At 46.9% G+C, this 18613-nt stretch overlaps 1 protein-coding gene across 1 annotated transcript in view; it reads right to left on the bottom strand.

Annotated features, from left to right (window-relative positions):
* The window catches only part of MYH10 (myosin heavy chain 10), a 179626-nt gene extending 162047 nt beyond the window's left edge, over positions 1-17579 (bottom strand). Inside the window, exons 1-2 of the mRNA XM_074342224.1 lie at positions 17499-17579; positions 17276-17345 (exon numbers count right to left, since the gene is read on the bottom strand). The gene's annotated coding sequence lies outside the window, so the exon portion shown is untranslated. The remainder of the gene's footprint in view (positions 1-17275; positions 17346-17498) is intronic.
* Between the last annotated feature and the right edge of the window lie 1034 nt (positions 17580-18613).

Below are 18613 nucleotides of genomic sequence, written 5' to 3'. Positions count from 1 at the left end.
CAAATAAAAATGCTGGGAAGGATGTGGAGAAAAGGGAACCTTCTTACACTGTTGGTGGGAATGTAAATTGGTGCAGCCACTATGAAAAACAGTATGGAGGTTCCTTTAAAAACTAAAAATAGAGTTACCATATGATCCAGCAATCCCACTCCTGAGCATATATCCAGAAAAGAAGAAAATTCTAATTTGAAAAGATAAATGCACCCCAATGTTCACAGCAGCACTATTTACAATAGCTACGACATGGAAGCAACCTAAATGTCCATCAACAGATGATTGGATAAAGAAGATGTGGTGTATATATACAACAAAATACTACTCAGCCATAAAAAGAATGAAATAATGCCATTTGCAGCAATATGGATGGACCTTGAGATGATCATACTAAGTGAAGTAAGTCAGACAAAGACTAATATCATATGATATCACTTATATGTGGAATCTAAAATATGATACAAATGAACTTATTTACAAGATAGAAACTGACTCACAGACACAGAAAACAAACTTCTGGTTACCAAAGGGGACAGGGTAGGGCAGGAGGGATAAATTAGGAGTTTGGGATTACAAATTAGTAGTTTGTATTAGGATACAAACTACTATATATAAGATAGATAAATATCAAAGTCCTACTGTGTAGCACAGGGAACTATATTCAACACCTTGAAATAAACTAACGGAAAAGGAAAAAAAATGATGGACGCAGTCATATTAGAAAACAGTTTGGCAGATCCTTAAAATTTTTAACATCAACTTACCATATGACTCAGCAATTCCATTCTTAGGTATGTCCCCAAGAGAAATTAAAACATATGTCCATACAATGACTCGTACCAAATGTTCATAGCAACTATTTTTCATAATAGCCCCAAACTGGAAACAACCCAAATGTCCATCAACCGATGAATGGATAAACAAAATGTGCTATCAATACAATGAAACACTATTCAGTAATAGTATGAATATAATACCAGTGTGACTTACTGATACACTCTAAAACATGGATGAATCTCAAAAACATTGTGATAACTAAAAGAACCCAGACCACAAAAGACTACATATTGTATGATTATATTTATATGAAATTTATGGAAAAGACAACTATAGAGAGAGACAGAAAGCAGATCAGTGGTTGCCTGGGGTTAGGGGTGGGAGCAAGGACTGGCTGCAAACAGGCACAAAGGAAATCCTTGGTGTGATGGAAATATTCTAAAACTGGATTCTCATGATGGTTGTACCACTGTATACATTTACTAAAACTTGTCTAACTGTACCTTTAAAATGGCTGAACTTTATGATATGTAAATTATGCCTTAATAAAGCTAGTTAAAAAGAAAAAAAGTCATTCGGGGGTGGGGGACAAGGTTTAAGATAGAAATTTAGAAATCTTGGAGTGCCTTCTCTTGTGCTTTGTTCTTGGATCCTCATCTCCAGAAATCAAATCTCCCTTTAAAAATAACCACAAAATCACCTCTCCATAGAACATTCTTACACACAACAGACCCAAAGACTGGCATGAGGAAACCACTAGAATTAACACAGGCATTCAGGTTGTGTTGACCTCACAGTTTGTCTAAGAACAATGGATGGGTACTTGCTTTATAATTGTGCAATAAAGGGTTAATTCTTGTGTACTTTGCCAAAACAGCTATTAAAAAAAAACAGTTGGCTTCAAAGATAAGTTGAAAACCCCATCTTTAGTGAAGTGACAGAAAATTGTTTCCAACCTTTAAATTACAGCCCCCAATCTCATCGCCCCAAAGTTTCAAAATTCATAGGGTCTCATCTCTACTCCTTACACCACGTAGCAGAGGGCAAGCATTGGTAAGTACTTATGAAGGATCGTGTGACTGAATTTTAAAATGTCTCCATTTCCATCTCCCCTCTACTCTGTCTCTTCTTCCTTTCAATTCACCTTTCCAATGTCTTTTCTATTTTTAGTATCATGCTTTTTTTTTCTCCTGGGTTCTATTATTGTTGCACTGCCCTTAACAATTGTGGGGCCACAGCCAAGAGTACAGATGGAGGCCTGGCCTGTTACATTTCTAAATATTTAGAAACTGGAAACCAAAATGTCAAACTGTTAAATAAAAAATGTTCTTGTCTCCTATCTTGACATCTACCTTCATAACAACCTGGAAGGACAGGTTTGAATCTAGAATACTCCTGTTCCTTAGAATATCATGCTAGAAAACGGAAGCTTAGAGAGAGCCCGCCCCTCCGCCACCCCAGGCTGCACCCCACCCTCCTCTTTTTCCCACCCCCAGCTCCATCCCACACCATGAGGAACCTCAGATGCAACAGCTTTGGACTCCAGCCCAGCACCCAAGCTCCACTGCACTACACAGCCTCACCTTGGCCATCATCCCTGAGGCCTTGGGGTGTGTCCTGCTCTGATGGTAAGATCTACCCTTCAGGGCTGGAACCAGGGAATGGGCGTGGGGCCATTTGGACAGGCAATTTTGGTGTCCTGGTCCTGAAAGTGTGGTGTAATAGGGAGGAGGAACACAGGACAAGTCTTCCAACTCTTTGGGAGAAGCGGGGCTGGAGGGGGGCCAAGGCAGGGGCCCCTGCCGCCCAGGTCCAAGGGCAGTACTGATTGTCTTGATAGTTGTATTCTAGATTTCCTGATATCCATCCATCCTTGTGATTCTGGAATAAACCCTGCTTAGTCATGGGTTTTTTTATATACTGCTGAATTCCATCTGCTAGTGCTCTACATAGGAATTTTCCATCCATATTCATAAGTGACACTGAGCTCCAGTCCTCTTTATTTGCACTAACATGGTCAGGTTTTAATCCCAGGGTTATGCTAGTTCTGTAAATTGAATTGGGACGCTTTCCATCCTCTATGTTCTCTCACAGTTATTTTGTTCCTTCTAATATGTGAGGCATTTATAAAAACATCCTCATTGTAAAAAATTCAAACCATAGAGAAAAAGCAAAAACTCCCTCTGTCTCTCCCTTCAGATCCTAATCCCCTGCCTAGAAATGACCATATTACCTTCTAGACCTTTCCTTTCCATACATATATGTACATCCAAACATCAGTACTTCTCTTTTTTTGCAGAAATGGGACTAACTTCCACAAACTGAATTGCAATGTTTCATGTTTTGTGATTTTTTTTGGTCCTGTTTTTTACTTAATTTAGTGTCTTGGAGAACTTACCATGTTAGTACGTATAGACCTATCTCATCCTATTTAAATGCTATACAATAGTCCATGGTGTATACATATATACATTTATTTAAAACTGGTGGGGAGGGTATAGCTCAGTGGTAGAGAGCATGTTTAGCATGCACCAGGTCCTGGGTTCAATCCCCAGTACCTCCATTAAAAATAACTAACTAAATAAATAAACCTAATTACCCGCCCCAACAAAGAAAAATAAACAAAAATACATAGTTCCGTTAAACTTTAAAAAAGCTATTTCCCATTTGAGGGACATCTAAGTGGGTTCCAAATTTTCGTCATTGTGCTTCATTAATTATTTTTTCATAGCATTTATTCCTGCCTGACTTTATATTATTTAGTCATTTGCTTATTAAATTGTTCATTTGTTTATTGTTCTGTCTGCCACCCCTAGAACTTCAACTTCTTTAAAGAAAAACCCTTCCTGCCCTGTGCATGCTGTGCCTAAAACTGTGTCTGGTACACAGTAGGACCTCAATAAATATTCACTAAATAAATGGATGAACGAAAAACAATCTTTGTAAACGGCTCTTCGGGGGTACAAGCTATCGGTCCTTCAGATTAGGCACCTGGAAGTGGAGCACTCAGTCGAAGGGTCCAGGCATTTCAAGTTTCAATAGATACAGTCAAATTGACCTCGAATATGACCAACTGATACTCCCATAAGTAATATACCAGGGAATTCACTTTTTTAGTCTATTGCCAACATTTGCCACTAACAAACTTAAACTTTTAACCAATTTATGAGTGAAAAAAATGTATCTTATTGCTGTTCTAATTTGTTCTTCTTTGGTTTACTACTGCCATTGATCTTGTTTTTGTTTGTTGGCCACGTGGAAATCCTTATTTGTGAATACTTGTTTGTATTTTTTTGTCCCTCTTCCTACTTAGTCACTTGTATTTTTCTTATTGATTTGTGGGAGATCTTTATTTATTCTGGAAAAAAAAATTGTTAACTATGTGACCATTATTTCTCCTGACCTGTTGCTTTTGAATTAAGTTTGTTTATCTTTCTAGTCTACATTAGTCTAAAAATGCTATATTTGAATGAATCAAACTTACATCTTTTCCTTTATGTTTTTTCTCCCCAATTTGAATCTTGTTTAATATCTATTGAGTCACTCCTGTGGATAATGAGAAATTTAACATACTCAAGCACAGTCCCCTTTCAAATTGATATCCTTGACTTGTTAGGCATTTATTTAAGAGCAGAAAGAAGCTGTTTTCTTTTAATTATAGTGGAACATGGCTTTCTTTATATGCCAAATAAGGGATTTATCCTATGTGCCAAATGTTCACATAGAACATTTTAACTTACTAGCATTATCTTTCATTTCAGTCTTTCTCTTGTTCACAAGTAGACCCAGAAAGGATGAAAATGATCTGCAGTATCAAGTGAAAGCTGGCTTCCAGGCAGGGGGCCCAGAATACAGAGAAAGACGGGTACCCACAGAGTCCATGGAGGTCAAGGTCCCATTCTGGGCAGAGGGACTGATTCTCACCACTTCCTTCATTCCCATCACGATCTCCCAATTTGCTTGAGGGGACAGGGAGTTAAAACAAGGGCTAGGTCTTGGACTTGAAGTCTGTTGCATTTTTATAGTCAGAGTTGATTCCCTGGTCTAAACTTTTAAACCAGTACTTTGAACCTCTTCTTTCTTTCTCAACACCATCCCAATCTAAGTGCTTGGATCCAATAAGTATTTGTCAACAACAACTCCTCTTCCTCCCTTCTCCCTTCCCTCCCCCTCCCCTCTCCTCCAGGAGAATCAGGAGCCCTTTTGAGAAAAGCCCAACTATCGGGGTCAGTAGTCCTCAGCTCAGTGATGCACAGCAGAATCACTTGGGCAGCTTAAAAAAAAAAAAAAAGACTCCTGGGCTCTACCCTAGATTTGGCTGAATCAGAATCACCAGGGGCCGGGTCAGGAATTCTGAAGCGTTTAAGATCTCCCCAGGTGATACTGATGTGCCACCCCGGTTGAGAATACCCACGCCTTGAATTTCAACATATGACTTTATCCGTGAAGAACACTTAGGCCACCCGAGGAGAATTCTGTGAGCCAATGTGACTAATTCTAAAGGACAAATGACCCAGTTTCTTTGACAAATAAATGACATGAAAAACAGCAGGAGAGTGGAACATGTTATAAATGAAAAGACTTGAGACATGTCAACCAAATGCAACGTGCAGGCCTTGTTTGGATCCCGATTTGAACCAACTAAAAATAGGCATTTTTAGATAGTTAGAGAAAACCAAACAGATTATTTTTATGTTAAGAAATTCATTTTGTTGGATGTAACATTGTTATGATGATTGCGTCAAAAAAGCCCTTATCTGTTAGAGATAAATACTGCTGTATTTGGGGTGACATAATAAATCTGAAATTTGCTTTTAAATATTCCAGGGGAGAAAAAACAACCCTGTGAGAGGAAACCGCAAGGAATGGCGGAGTACTGCCCACTGTTGAAAATGGGTGACAGGTGTCGGGGTGGGGAAGGGGTTCCTTGTACTATTTACTCTACTTTGGCATATGTTTGAAAATCCCAATAAGGAAAACACTTAATTTTTTTTAAATTATTTTTGGGGTGGGGGGGGGACAGGCAATTAGGCTTATTTATTTTAATGGACGTACTGGGGATTGAACCCAGGACTACACACTCTGCCACTGAGATATACCCTCCAGCCTAGGAAGACACTTTAAAAGAACAGCATCCGCAAGGATTTGAAGACCCGAGCTTCTCCACAATCTGGTTTTCCCGACCCAGCCTCACCTGGGCCTCGTCAGCACCGCCCTTGGGTGGTTTATTCTCTCTGGATGCGCCTCATTGGATCAAGAGGCTCTGTACACGCTTTCCCGGCGGTCCCGTGACCTGTTTCTTCCGCCTCGCAGGGATGTAGGTGCGGAGGGAGGCTGTGCTGCTGGGGGCATCTCACTTAATGCAGTGAGCAAGAAGCCGGGTCACCACAGCTGCAGGGGGCGGCTTCCCACCCCAGCCGTCACGTCTCACCTGCACCGCCCCTTAAGTGGGTGGCGGGAAGAGCGGGGAGAGCGCTGGAGGGAGCGGAGTGTGGCGTCCAACCAAGCAGGTGAAACCAAAAGGCACGGGTTTCCCTCACCGAAACCATCAGAGAAGGAGAACCAGAACCACCAGAGTCTGGCCTTTGTGGAAAGGGAAGCACCTGGAAACCCGTTTCTGTTTTTTCTTATAAAGCTATCATTTTTCAAACTCGGTTTTCTTTTCTTAAATTGAAGTATAGTTAGTTTCCAATGTTGTGTTAATTTCAGGTGGACAGCATGCTGTTTCAGTCATACATATACATACACAGATTCCTTTTCATATTCTTTTTCATTATTGGTTACTGCAAGATATTGAATATAGTTCCCTGTGCTATACAGTAGAAACTTTCTGTTCAAACTCAGTTTTCTTGATTTTATTTTATATTTTTTTCTTGATTTTTAACTTAAGAGTTCATGTGTGTGTGTTTAATAAAAACAAGGAGAGAAAGGGGATGCTAATTGAATAGCCATCCATGCTCCCACTGCAGACTTTTTGGGCAGCTTCCCCTCAATTCAGGCAAAGTACCTCCAAGGCAATGGACCACCCCTTGAACTCTCAGGTCTCAAGTCCAAGTCCCAATAAGTTGACAAAGATCACACAAGGACAAAACCATGTCCCTAACCTCTCTCACTTGGCCACTGGCTCTTTCCGGACTTGCCAATTCCAGTCACAACAGCTCAGTTTCCTGATTCAGGCTGCTTCTACCTTCACTCCCCCATGACACTAACCTCATTTTCCACCTTCTCCTAGAGCAGGGGGAAGGTGGAGGTGGGATGGAGGAGAACGGAACCTACACACTACCGACTTCCTGGCTTGGAGATAGACCCACTGTTCATGCAGCCACCCTCCTCCTGTTTTGTATTTTCTTTCCTTTCTGCTGAGTAGAGGGTGGCTGCTGTTCTCTCTCTCAGCTGACTGATGTCACATCATCTTTGGGCCAACCACTATTTTGTGTTCTTATTCAATGAAGAGGCCAGCTTTGAAACCCACTCCTTGGCAGCCCACGATGGAGGGCTGGGGAAACACCATGCTGCTTGAGCCAGAACCGGGGAGCGTGCCCAGGGCATTTCTCTGCATGACCTGAAGCATCCTCTCAGAGTCTGTCTTGTCAGATTTAGCTTTGACATCCTGGAAAAGACAGCCAGCAACAAGTCCCTTTATGTTTGGCCTGCAAGCTCTGGAATTGTATTCCAGCTCTCCTATGCAGTCAGTGGCTAGGGGGCCCTGGCCAGGAATTTACCCTAAGATTCAATTCTTTCATCTATAAAGTGGACAGAGTAGCAGACCCAAATAAAATAGCATGTCTTCAGCACCCAGCATGGTGTGGGTACATGGTAATTGTTTGGTATCATTACTACTATGTAGACAATCTCATTGGTCTTTACAGAAGTTCTCTACCTCCTGATTTTGTGGTTGAAGAAAATGGGGTTTTAAGAAATTAGGAGCATTGAGTAGGGGGCTCTGGTAATTCAGGACAGAGCCAGATGGGAGTCAGGTTCTAAGTCCCAGACCAGGAGTCATTCTTACCAGCCAATTGGACCCCTGAGCCCCCTAGTCAGGGGCTCTGCTCAGGGGACCTGAGGCTGCTCCAGGTTGGGGGATTGGGAGCTGGTGGGCTCGGGCCAGATACCCCCAGAAGAGCCAGCCTGTTTGCAGCTGCACATGCATCAGATCACTAGGGAAGCTGGGGGGAATAGGTGTATCTCACATCACATGCCCCAAACCTACCTCAGACTGCTAGATCAGAATGTACTGGGCTAGGACACCAGTAGCTTGTAAAAGCCCCCTCATGTATAGCAGGGTTGAGCTCCTGCTGCGTGCTAAAGGCACAGGGAGTGCACTGCCGGCAGAATCAGTGCCTGCTGTTTGGAGCAAATTAGAAGACAGGGATCACCAAAGCCACATTTCACCCAGACTGTACTCTCTAAGAATGGCTTCTGCACCCTATGCGAGAGGCTGGCCTGGCCGCCTGCCTTCCTCTCCCTTGACATCAGAGGGTCAGCTGCTCCTGAGAACATCGTCAAGCTTGCACCCACCACTCCAGAACTGGTCTAACCTCGCTCCATCTGTCTTTGCTTTAGGATTGAGCCACCACCCTGGCAGGTAACAGTGCCACCTCCGACCTGTGATTCTGAAGCTCTGAAGCTCTGGGCTGGAGGTGTAAACCTCCGAAATCTTGAGCGTCTCAGGCCGGCGGTATATAGTGCTGTCCTGACAGTGGCTTCTGGGAATCACCAATATTTCTTTGGGTCCCATAGAGTCTCAGGGCATGGCTTCCCATGCTGCCATTTTTGCTACCTTGGGTGCCTGGGAAGGCTGGGGCAGCATCTCTTGCTTGGTCAGGACAGCCGGGGAGAGCGAGCCTCCAACATTTGGCAGGGACAGGTCTTTCCCGGGAGCTGGGGGATCTTGTCTGCTGCGCCTGCACACTTCTCTGAATCCTGCCCAGCGTCAGGGGCTCACCTGCACCTAGCCAGCTTCACCTGGGCTGGAGGGATACAGGGAAGAAGGGAATTCCGGCAAAGGAAGAAATGAGGAGAATCAGCAGAGGAGGCCTGCTGGGGCTGGAGGAAATGGGAAAGACTTGTGGTGGTGGGGGGCAGTTAAGGGAAGAAGTGGAGAAGGGGCGGGAGGAAGGGAGGGGAGGGTCAGAGGATAAAGGAAGGGAAAGGCCAGCAGACCTCCTCCCCCACATTCCTCAGGAAATTTTTTTCGTTCCCTTGGTTATAGAAGAATAGCAATTAGCAAATTCAGTAAAAAGGGCCAGAAATGGAGATTGTTTGAGCATTTGGGGGCCAACATGCATTAGCAGAGGAATGTGAGCAGAACTATATATAGCCCCTCTCTTGGCCCACCCACCTGTCCGGCGGGTGAGCGATGGTCTATTTGTTCTGGGCTGGTATGTAGCTCACTTCACTCTGGGAGCCCACCATCTGGGCCCGAGCCTCGCTGCCAGTAGCTCTCGGTGACCATATATGGCAAAATGATATATGTGATAAAAAGAAGCCAAATTCTCCAGTTGCGTCAGCCCCCGGAGCATGCAGCCTGCCGGGCTCGAAACCCCTTCCAGCCCGGCTCCCTGCCTCCCGCCCCCACCCTTGCTCCGGAAACCAAAGGGGCTCAGTGATTGGCTGGAGGAGCAGTGAGGGGGCGGGGCCTCCCTCTCTCAGAAGTCTTCCGCCCCCCCCCTCCCCGGGGGGCTCAGACTGACTTCAACGTGTGTTCCGTGTGGGGAGGGTGATTACTGAGGGTGTTTGGCCCTGGCCTTAAACCAGAGATCAGAAGTTGAGTGATAACTCTCACATTCTTTAGAGAAAGCAGCCTCGTGTGGTACCGGTGTGTATGTGTCGGTAGGAGGGTGGAGGGGCACAACCCCAATCCCAAAGATAAAAGGAACCCACGTTCCCCAACATCCCCCTACAATTCCTTTGAACCTTACTTAACCCACCAAAAGATTGTGTAGCTGGGTGGGGGGAAGCGAGATATACATATATATGTGTATGTCTATGGTAATGTAATTTTATTTTTCATTCACCTCCCTGCAGCGAGTTCCCACTGGGGGCCTGGCACCGTCAGGGATGCTGAGGGAAGGTGACCAGCACAGGCAAGGTCCTAGCCTTCAAGCAAGGGAAGAGGCAGTGGCCATTGCTGTAGGGGCAGCCAGCACAGACCCAGGGGCTCAGGAGGCTCCTGGAAGGAGATGACACTTGAGCAGAGCCTTGAGGGACAAGCAGTAGTTTGCCTAGTGGTGGATGGGAATTGGGAGCAGAAACCCTAGGCTGAGGGGAGAGAGAGGGCGAGGGAGAGCAGGGTGAGTTCCGTGGCGGTGGTAGGCTCTGAGGCTGGGAGGTGGGCAGAGGCTGGAGCAGCGAAGGTCTTTTCCAGGAGGTGCTAAAGGGTCTGGACCTCTGCCTGCCTCCCCTACACCTCTCACATCTGAGCCCGAGACCCCCCGCATATGTACACACCTATATGCCGGGTCTGGCTCACACGCCGATATCCGGTGGTGAACACGCTCACACACACACACGTGCAGAGACCTACGCTCATGCCCACCCATTGCCATTTCACATAAGCAAGAACATTTAGCAAAAGGGAAGAAAAGAAGAGCAATGAAGCACCAGTGGGAACCTGGGGGAGAAGACAGGCTGGTGAAGGCCTTCTGCCGGGAGCGGCCGTGGGAGTGGGAAGTGTGTGGGCAGGAGAGCAGGAGCTGTTGTTGGAAGGGGAGGGAGGTCCTGGCTCCTACCTTCGGGAAGGCCCAGGAAGGGATGGAGACAGCCGGTCGGCAGAGGGGGTGGGGGGGCCCAAGCACTGGCCAGTAGCCAGCCTCTCCCCACTGACAGTTCAGCTTGAGCTGTGTGTCTGTGTGTTTTCAGGGGGTCAACTCCCCCTTTCTGACACCCCCCCCAACACTCCTCCTTGGTGGGGACTGTGCCTCCTCCTTTAGCTGCACTTCTCTGAGTTGACCACAGAGGCTGGGGCACCAGCCGCAGGAGGCCCCTGAGAAAGTGCTCCGATGTCTGGCTTTCTCCCCTCCAGGGTGGATGCATTGACCAGATGTGTCCCTTGACACCCTGGGAGGCATGAGAGCCTGTCCTGACGGGGTGAGTGGCATCCCTGAACGTGCCTTCAGAGACCTGTGTCCACTGAGCATTCAGAGGGGAGATGCGGTTTTAGGGTACAGTTCGGTTGTTGCTTCTACCAGGAAGCCCTCCCTGGTTCTCCAGGGCTTGGCCAGGGACCTTCCTGTGTGCTCACTCGGACATCACCATGCAGTGGGATATGCCTGGTGTGGGGAGCAAGGTGCCAAGTGCAAATGTGTCTTATGACCTAGCCTGGAAGTCACACATCATCATTTCCATTACATTCTGTTCCTCTCACAGAGTGACCTTGATAAGATATAGGAGACGCCTCAGGGGCATAAATACCAGGAGGTGAGGACCTTTAAGGGCTTTCTTAGAGCCTGGTTACCATACTCACTAAGTTTGGGATGGTGTGTTTTCCAGCCACAGATAACTAACAACAGTGGATGCCCTTGAAAGGGTACTTGGGCCCAGGGAGCCAGGCAAATAAGGTTGGGTGGGACTAATCTCTGGGTCTCTACATTAGACAGGATTCTTTTCATTACAAGAGAAAAAAAAATTCACTTCAAACTGAAGTATAGAAAGAAAGGTATTGGCTCACGTGACAGAAAAGCCCGAGAAACAGTGCTGGTTTCAGGAGTAGCCCAAACTAAGATTTCATGAGAAAGTACACGATTAATTGTCCAATGAGAGGCATGGATTAGTCAGAGGTGTTTGGAGGAGGAAGAGGTGGTGAGAATGATGGGCTGTGGAGGGTCACTGTACTGTTCTCTCCATTTTTGTACATGCTGTCAAATTTCTACAACAAAAAAAGTGAAGAACCAGAATGGGCATGTCTCCTAGGAAGGTGCCACCTTGTTGGTCTGTCTTTTTCTTCCCACACATATAGTCGATCACAACCACATCCCAACACACTCGAAGCACAGAGGGATTCTCTGCATCAAGTGGCACCAGAGACGCATCCGGATACACACTCCTCCCTTTCCCAAAGTTCCCAAGATCTTCCAGAGGACAAGCCCTCTCCAACAGCCCCCTTCCTATTCCAGGAAGTCCGTTTGCCTCTGATCCCCATATCGATGGCGTCTTTCTGCTGCTATTCAGTAAATCTGTCCAAACTGAAGACACCTGCCTTGCCAAAGAGGCTGTTGCCACTCAGCGTCTTTGGCTGCAGGGACAGATTCTGAGGACAAGGATGGCATGTGTCCTGCGGACAGCTCTAGCCACAGTGCTCGGGATCCGGCTTGGCACATAGCAGGTACTCCATAAATATTTGTGGAGTAAATGAAATCTTTTCAAGAAAAAGGACCAGCAAGACTCGACTCTGCCACAGGTCTTCTCCCTCCCGGGTCTCAGCCTCACTATGCGTCGCTCTACAGTTACTTCCTCTCCCTCTGGCCTCCTCTGCTGCCTGGTCTCCACTCACCCCAGCTCAGCCACAGCCCCCCAGTCCCACCTCAGGGCATCCTTCTCTGCCGACTTTCAAGTCCCGCCTTCCAGGACCCTTCTACTCTCCCTTCTCTTATGTATTTAACCACTGCCTCCAAACTAGTCCGTCCCCATCAACATTCAAACATCCGCTAGTCTCTCCCGCTGAAATAACAAACAAACCTTCTCTTAACACATGTCCTCTTCCAGTTCCTTCCCTTCACAACCAGCTTCTTAAGAGGCTGTCCATATTCTGTTTCCCTTCATCTCACACTCAGTTCTTACTCATTTCCTTCTGGCTTCCACCACCATCACTCCACAGACATAATGTTGTCCTGGTACCAGTGACATCCTGGTTGTCCACATCCTCCTCTTCCTTGACCCCTCAATCCCATTAGACACCGTCGGCCGGTCCCTTCATGAACTCGCCTGGTTTTCCCCTCTCTCTCCGGTTGCTCCATTGAGATGCCTCCTTCACAGGCTCATCCCCTCTCTCAGGCTGGTAGCATTTCTTAAAACCAAGCCCCAAGGTCCCCTTGTCCACTCTGCAGTCTCTCACTGGGCAGGTCACTCATATTACTTATTTAGGCTCTTTTGTTACTACACACATATATATATATATATATATATATATATATATATATATATATATATATATATATAACTCCTCAGATAATCGCTATCCATTCTCCTCTCCTTCCAAGAATGTGTTAGGACACCCCCATCCCTGTGGGACACAGTCATGAACATGCACCTATGTGACACATGTCACTTCAGGGCAGAAGCTTTAAGAATCAGTAGGCAATTCGCTATGTCTCCTTTCTCTGCCTTAATCATAGTGGAAGCCTCTGTTAAGATGGAAGTTTCATCAGCCTTGTCCCTGAGTGTCTGTGACAAGTGAGGTCTTCCTGATGACCTGTCTGGGATATGCAGCATACTAAGGAATACATCTGCTTAATAACGGTACTGAGATCTGGATTCAAGCCACTTATGACGTCTTTGTTGTTTTGGTATCAGGGTGTTGCTGGCCTCATAAAATGAATTGGGATGTATTCCCTCCTGCTGTTTTCTGAAAATTTGTGTAAGTTTGGTGTTATTTTTTCCTTAAATGTTTGATAGAATTCACCAGTGAAGCTCTCTGGGCTTGAAGTTTCCTTGGTGGGAAGGGTTTGGATCATGAATTCAAATTCTTTAGCAGATAAAACTCTTTGGACTTCCAATTTCATTTGTGTCAATTTCGGTAAGCTATAATGTGTCAAGCAATTTGTCCATTTCATCTGTGTTGTCAAATTGATTGGCATAAAGTTGTTCATAATAATTTCTAATTATTCTTTTAATTGGTTTACTATTATTCTTTTCCAGTGTCTGTAGGCTCTGTGGTCATAGCTTCTCTTTTATCCCTTATATTCATAATTTATTTTCCTTCTGTTTCTCTCTCCTTGATCCATCCTGCTAGGAATTTACCAATTTTGCTTATATTTTCAATGAACCAACTTTCGGCTTTGTTAATTTTCTGTTTGTTTCCTTCCTTCTCCTAACTTTGGGTTTACTTTGCTCTTCTTGGTCTAGCTTTTTGAAGTGGCAGCTTAGATCACTGATTTTATCTTTTTTCTTTGCTAATAAGCTAAACGTTTTCCTTTAAGCACTCTTTAGCTGTATACAAGCTTTGAGAGATTATATTTTCATTGATCATTCAGCTCAAAACACCTAATTTCTAATTTTCCTTGTGTTAAACACAAGATGACAGGCCCCCAAATGGAGTTGCTGACGCCCCATATCCCCAAACTGAGACTAATTATAGTCTAGGCTCTCCTAGAAAAGAAATCTTAAACCAGCCAGGCAGGAACCACCGGGTCAGCATTAGTTAGGTAACCTGCCAGGTAGACCACCGCTCCCCACCCCCATCCTCTAAAGGAAAGTAACTTTGCAACCAACCCGCTGTTTGGCCGAGTGTAACTTCCCTGATCCTGCTCCTTTCTCCCTATGAAAGCCTTTTATTGTACAGCTCCTTGGAGCTCCTTTCTGTTAGATTGGATGCTCCTGGTTCATGAATCATTCAATAGAGCCAATAAAAGCTTTCCAATTTACTCAATTGAATTACACTGTTTTTTTTTAAACCCAAAGCAGATGTCAAAATGATATGAAAGGGAGCGATGGAGCAGTTGTACATGGTGGGGAGAGATGTCAGGTCTGACACCTGTGAAAGGAGGGAGGGAAGGGAGAGCTTCAGACCGTAGGACACTCAAATCTCAGCCGGCCTGTGAGAGTGGTCCTGGGTGGGCAGAGGTGGCCAGCTGTGCTGTCATTGGTGAGGAGCTGCCTGGGGAGGAAGTGAACACTGAGGCTGATCTGGAAGCGTGGCACTGAGGGCTGTCAGTCAACTACATTCTTTGGAAAAGGGCATCTTGAAGGGACACGTGGGTCATGGCCTCCTCGGCCACACAGAGCCTCCCTAAGCTAGGCCACGCGCGGCTGTACATACTGTCACAGAACCACGCCCCTTCCGTTCAGAGAACTCACTTTGGTGGTAACTGCACCGCTCGTGACATGTGTAAGGTCTGTCCTTCCTGGAGAACAGGGACATTGAACTTGTTGGCCACGCCGTCTGCCGTGCACAGCATGTGCTTACAGGAAGGAGAGCATGAGCGAGTGACTAGTACTAATTCAGTCTCTCAGAACCCTGGCCGCCTGGGGGCTGCTGTGCCCCCGTGAAATCAGCTGTGCTGGCCAGGGGAGTTGTGTGGTACTAATCCGCGGGCAACGATGGATTCTTCTGGAACAGGCATCTCCGGATCGCCACGAGTCTTTGTGAACCTTTCTTATAAAAGGGGTGGCACTTCTTCACCTGACTTGCTCCAGGGGTGGGGACAGCTGCGAGGCGCAGCAGAGACGTCTCTGAGTCCACATCCGCCACGAATGAGTTGTCCCCAGGAAACAGCTACGTGCCCCTATACCTGAGGCTTCCCTCTACTCATAACATGCCCCCTTACTGTCCCCTTTCCTTCCCCAGAAAGCTCTCCTTTGCTCTATTTTCCTTGAGGTGTTTCAGCTGGGACAAGGCAGGTTCTCGGGGCCAATAACATGGGATGAAAATATAGCCTCATGTTAGGAACACAGTCTAGGCTCAGATCCCAGTCGTCCAGGCTGCAGGGCTCTGGGCAAATCACTTAACCTCTCTGAGCCTCAACTCTCATCTGTAAAACAAACAGCAAAAGGGCAAAACCAAAGGCTGTTCTGAAGCATAAGCAGAACGCCTGGAGTTGGGGCTCTGACAAATCTTGTCGTAAAGAAACCCAGCTTTCCCCAAACTTACTGGCAAAGCCCAAGCACACGCGGGATCCCAGTGTTCCATGGAAAGCAATTTGGGAAACACTGCTCCAAAGAATTTAGCTTTTATCTTGAGGATGCTGTAGACCTTCAGAACTATCACAGATGAGATCCAGATGGCCTTGGCCTCCCGCAGAACCATTCCAAGTGGAGTTATGGGGGGTTACATCTCTGGACGTCAGTGAGGGATGCTGGAACCCTCTAGTGCTTTCCAGACTGTTGCTCTGCAGGGATATTGTGGTGACATCATGTGACACTCCTCTCTTTCATGCTAAAAGGACCTTTTCTCGGGTTTTTACTGATCACGGACAGAGATGCATGGAATGTTTTAAAGCAGGGTGCACCCTAAGGTTAGAGGCCCATTCCTTCCACTCCTCATTTTACAGGTAGAACAGGCTCAGCTAGGAAGTCAAGTGACTTGCCCAAGGACACACAGAAGTGAGGGGCAGTGACCAGAACTCAGAACCAGCTGCTGGGCTCTGAGGGAGATGACGTGTCTGTGGTCAGAACTGGGTGTGTGAAGGACCATTCGGTGGGGATAGGGAAGGCCCTCAGCTTAGGGCTCCTTCTCCAACTGTGGCTTTGTGGAAGGAGGTAAAGGGAAGGATGAGGGTCAGGGGTTAATAGGCCTGAGTCCAGGTGGCAAGCAGCTGGGCCCAGGCACAAACGAAGGCCTGGTTTCTGGTGATTCTAGGGATGGGAAGGCAGGGATGGAACTTGCAGCAGATGGAAGGGAGACCAGAGGAATTTGGAATGGGCCCAAGGGGCCCAGCTCCCAGAAAATGAGGGGGAAACATGTTCTGCTCCGAGAGAACATTATTTACAAGAGAAGAGCAGAGACAGGGTCCTTTCTGGGGAGACTGGTGGGCTCTGGCTTATGTTTCTTGGCTGTGACCCATCATACCAATTCATGTTTCTAAGACAACAGGAGAACCAAATAGGAACAACATTAATGGTGATAAGAGGTGACTGTTGCAGGCTGGGCCAAGCCAGACAAGTTGAGCTCAAAGATCAGAAGTTTTGAGGCCAGTTCTAAATTTAGCGTCCAATTTTTGAGGAAGCCAAAATGAGCTCTCCCCGCATGAAGTGTGTCAGAAGAAGAGGTCCAAATCCCAGGGAGAAACGAGTACAGAGGGGGTGGGGAGCCCCCTTTCAGCCAGAGATGCTAAGAATGAGATCAACCAGGCTCTTTGAAAAAAAAAACCTCAGTGTCTTTTCAAACTAAGAGCTTTGAAAGAACCACATATCACATCCCCTCTTCTCTCTCCCTTGCTGCTTTTTAAAAAATTTATTACTTAGAAAGACCCTCAAAGCAACTCAGAGTGTGTGGAGATGACACAGTTCAAGCCTCTGTTTCTCCATCCAACCCCAGCCCCCATCTCCCCGTAGTGGACCAGGTCTCACTCCCCGGGATGTGGGCTCCCGGCAGCAGCGGGAGGAGTGCAGGTACCCAACCACGGCGGGCTCTTCCTATTGGCTCAAGACATCTCCTCATTGGGCAATTCATGAGACTGACATCTGCAAGTTGCTGACATCAATGCACTCCACAAAGAAGTCACCGGAGCCCCAGCTTTTCTGGTCCCCACCACGAACACTCCCATTGTGCCGGAATGGACTAGGGGTCCAAAGACCTGGGTTCCCTGGCCCTACCCTCCTCTTATCCTTTGGCCCCCAGACCTCTTACCTTCTGCCTCTGCCATTTGCTTTGCTGGAGATCCTGGAGCGTCAACCTCTCAGAGCAAGAGTTTCCTCGTCTGAAAAATGCCAAGTTGCCAGGTTGTGTCAAAAGCACCCCTGTGGGGTCTCCTGCCTTCAGACCTATCCCTCCACCCCGACATGTGCCCTCCAGGTCAGGACTCCATCACTCCTGCGGGAGGCTCCCTGCTCCCTGGGCTGCCCCCACTTACCCCGCACCCATAGGGCTGGCTTAATCTCCCTGAAGCAATCCTGATCAAGTCACCGTCCAGCTCCAGACCTTCCCACAGCTGCCCACTGCCTACAGAATCAAGGTCCAAACAGTTCAGCCTGGTGTTCAAGGTCAGCCACGGTCTGGCCCCAGCCTACCTTTTTTTTTTGCTTCATTCTTGTTTACCTACTTCTTCCGGCAAAGGGAGCCATGACTCTCCAGCTTTTCCTGTCTCTGGGCTTTCATTTACATGCATCATTTTATCTGAAATGGCCTCTACATTTCTGCACGTCTGGCCTTTACCCCGCTGGCCGCCCACAGCCTACTTATTAGTTGTAGGACTGTGAGCAAGTTATTTATACCCCGTGTCTGCACAAGATTGTTTCCAAAGACAGCCACAGCGATTGCTTCCGCCCTGCACGCCCTTTGCAATGTGACTTTGCCACTCATCCCATGTCAGTTTCCCTTCCACTTGAACCTGGGCTGGCTCTGTGACACTTGTGAGCCAACTGAACGTGCTAGATGCGATGTGATGTGTTTGCACCCTGGGAAGTGGGCTGCTACGTAAAGAAGTCCCAGACGTCCTGTTAAGAGGAGTCACGTGAAGGACAACTGGAGGGCCCCAGTCATGGGACAAGGCCATCTGGATCCTCCAGCCGCAGCCGCAAGCCTGGCTAACTGTGGAGCAGAGAGGAGCGAGCTGTCCCTGCTGAGCCCTGCCTGAGTTCCTGACTCACCAGCTTGTGACCAAAGAAAATGATGGCTCTTTTAAGCCACTACATTTGGGGGTAGATTTCCGTGAACCCACAGACAAATGCAACAGCCTCCTCACCTACAGAGTGGGGCTATTAATGGTTTCCTGCCTCACAGAAGGGCTGGGAGGATTAAACAAGTCAGTCTGTGTAAAGCACTTAGAACAGAGCTGGCACGTTGAAAGTACCCAATAAAGTTAGCTCCCACAACCGGAAATGACCTTGTTTAATTTTTTTACTCATCCCTGAAACCCCTCTCCCAGCTGTGCCCAGCATACAGTAGGCACCCAGTAAACACAGATGAACATCACATGTCCCATAAGCCTTTCCTGATGGCTGTCCACCAGAGGGACATTCTCCCTCC

This window comes from Camelus bactrianus, chromosome 16 (genome assembly GCF_048773025.1).
Source record: "Camelus bactrianus isolate YW-2024 breed Bactrian camel chromosome 16, ASM4877302v1, whole genome shotgun sequence".
NCBI lineage: Eukaryota > Metazoa > Chordata > Mammalia > Artiodactyla > Camelidae > Camelus > Camelus bactrianus.
Note: the sequence above shows the minus strand (reverse complement) of the source record. Positions and strands in the feature narration are given on the sequence as shown.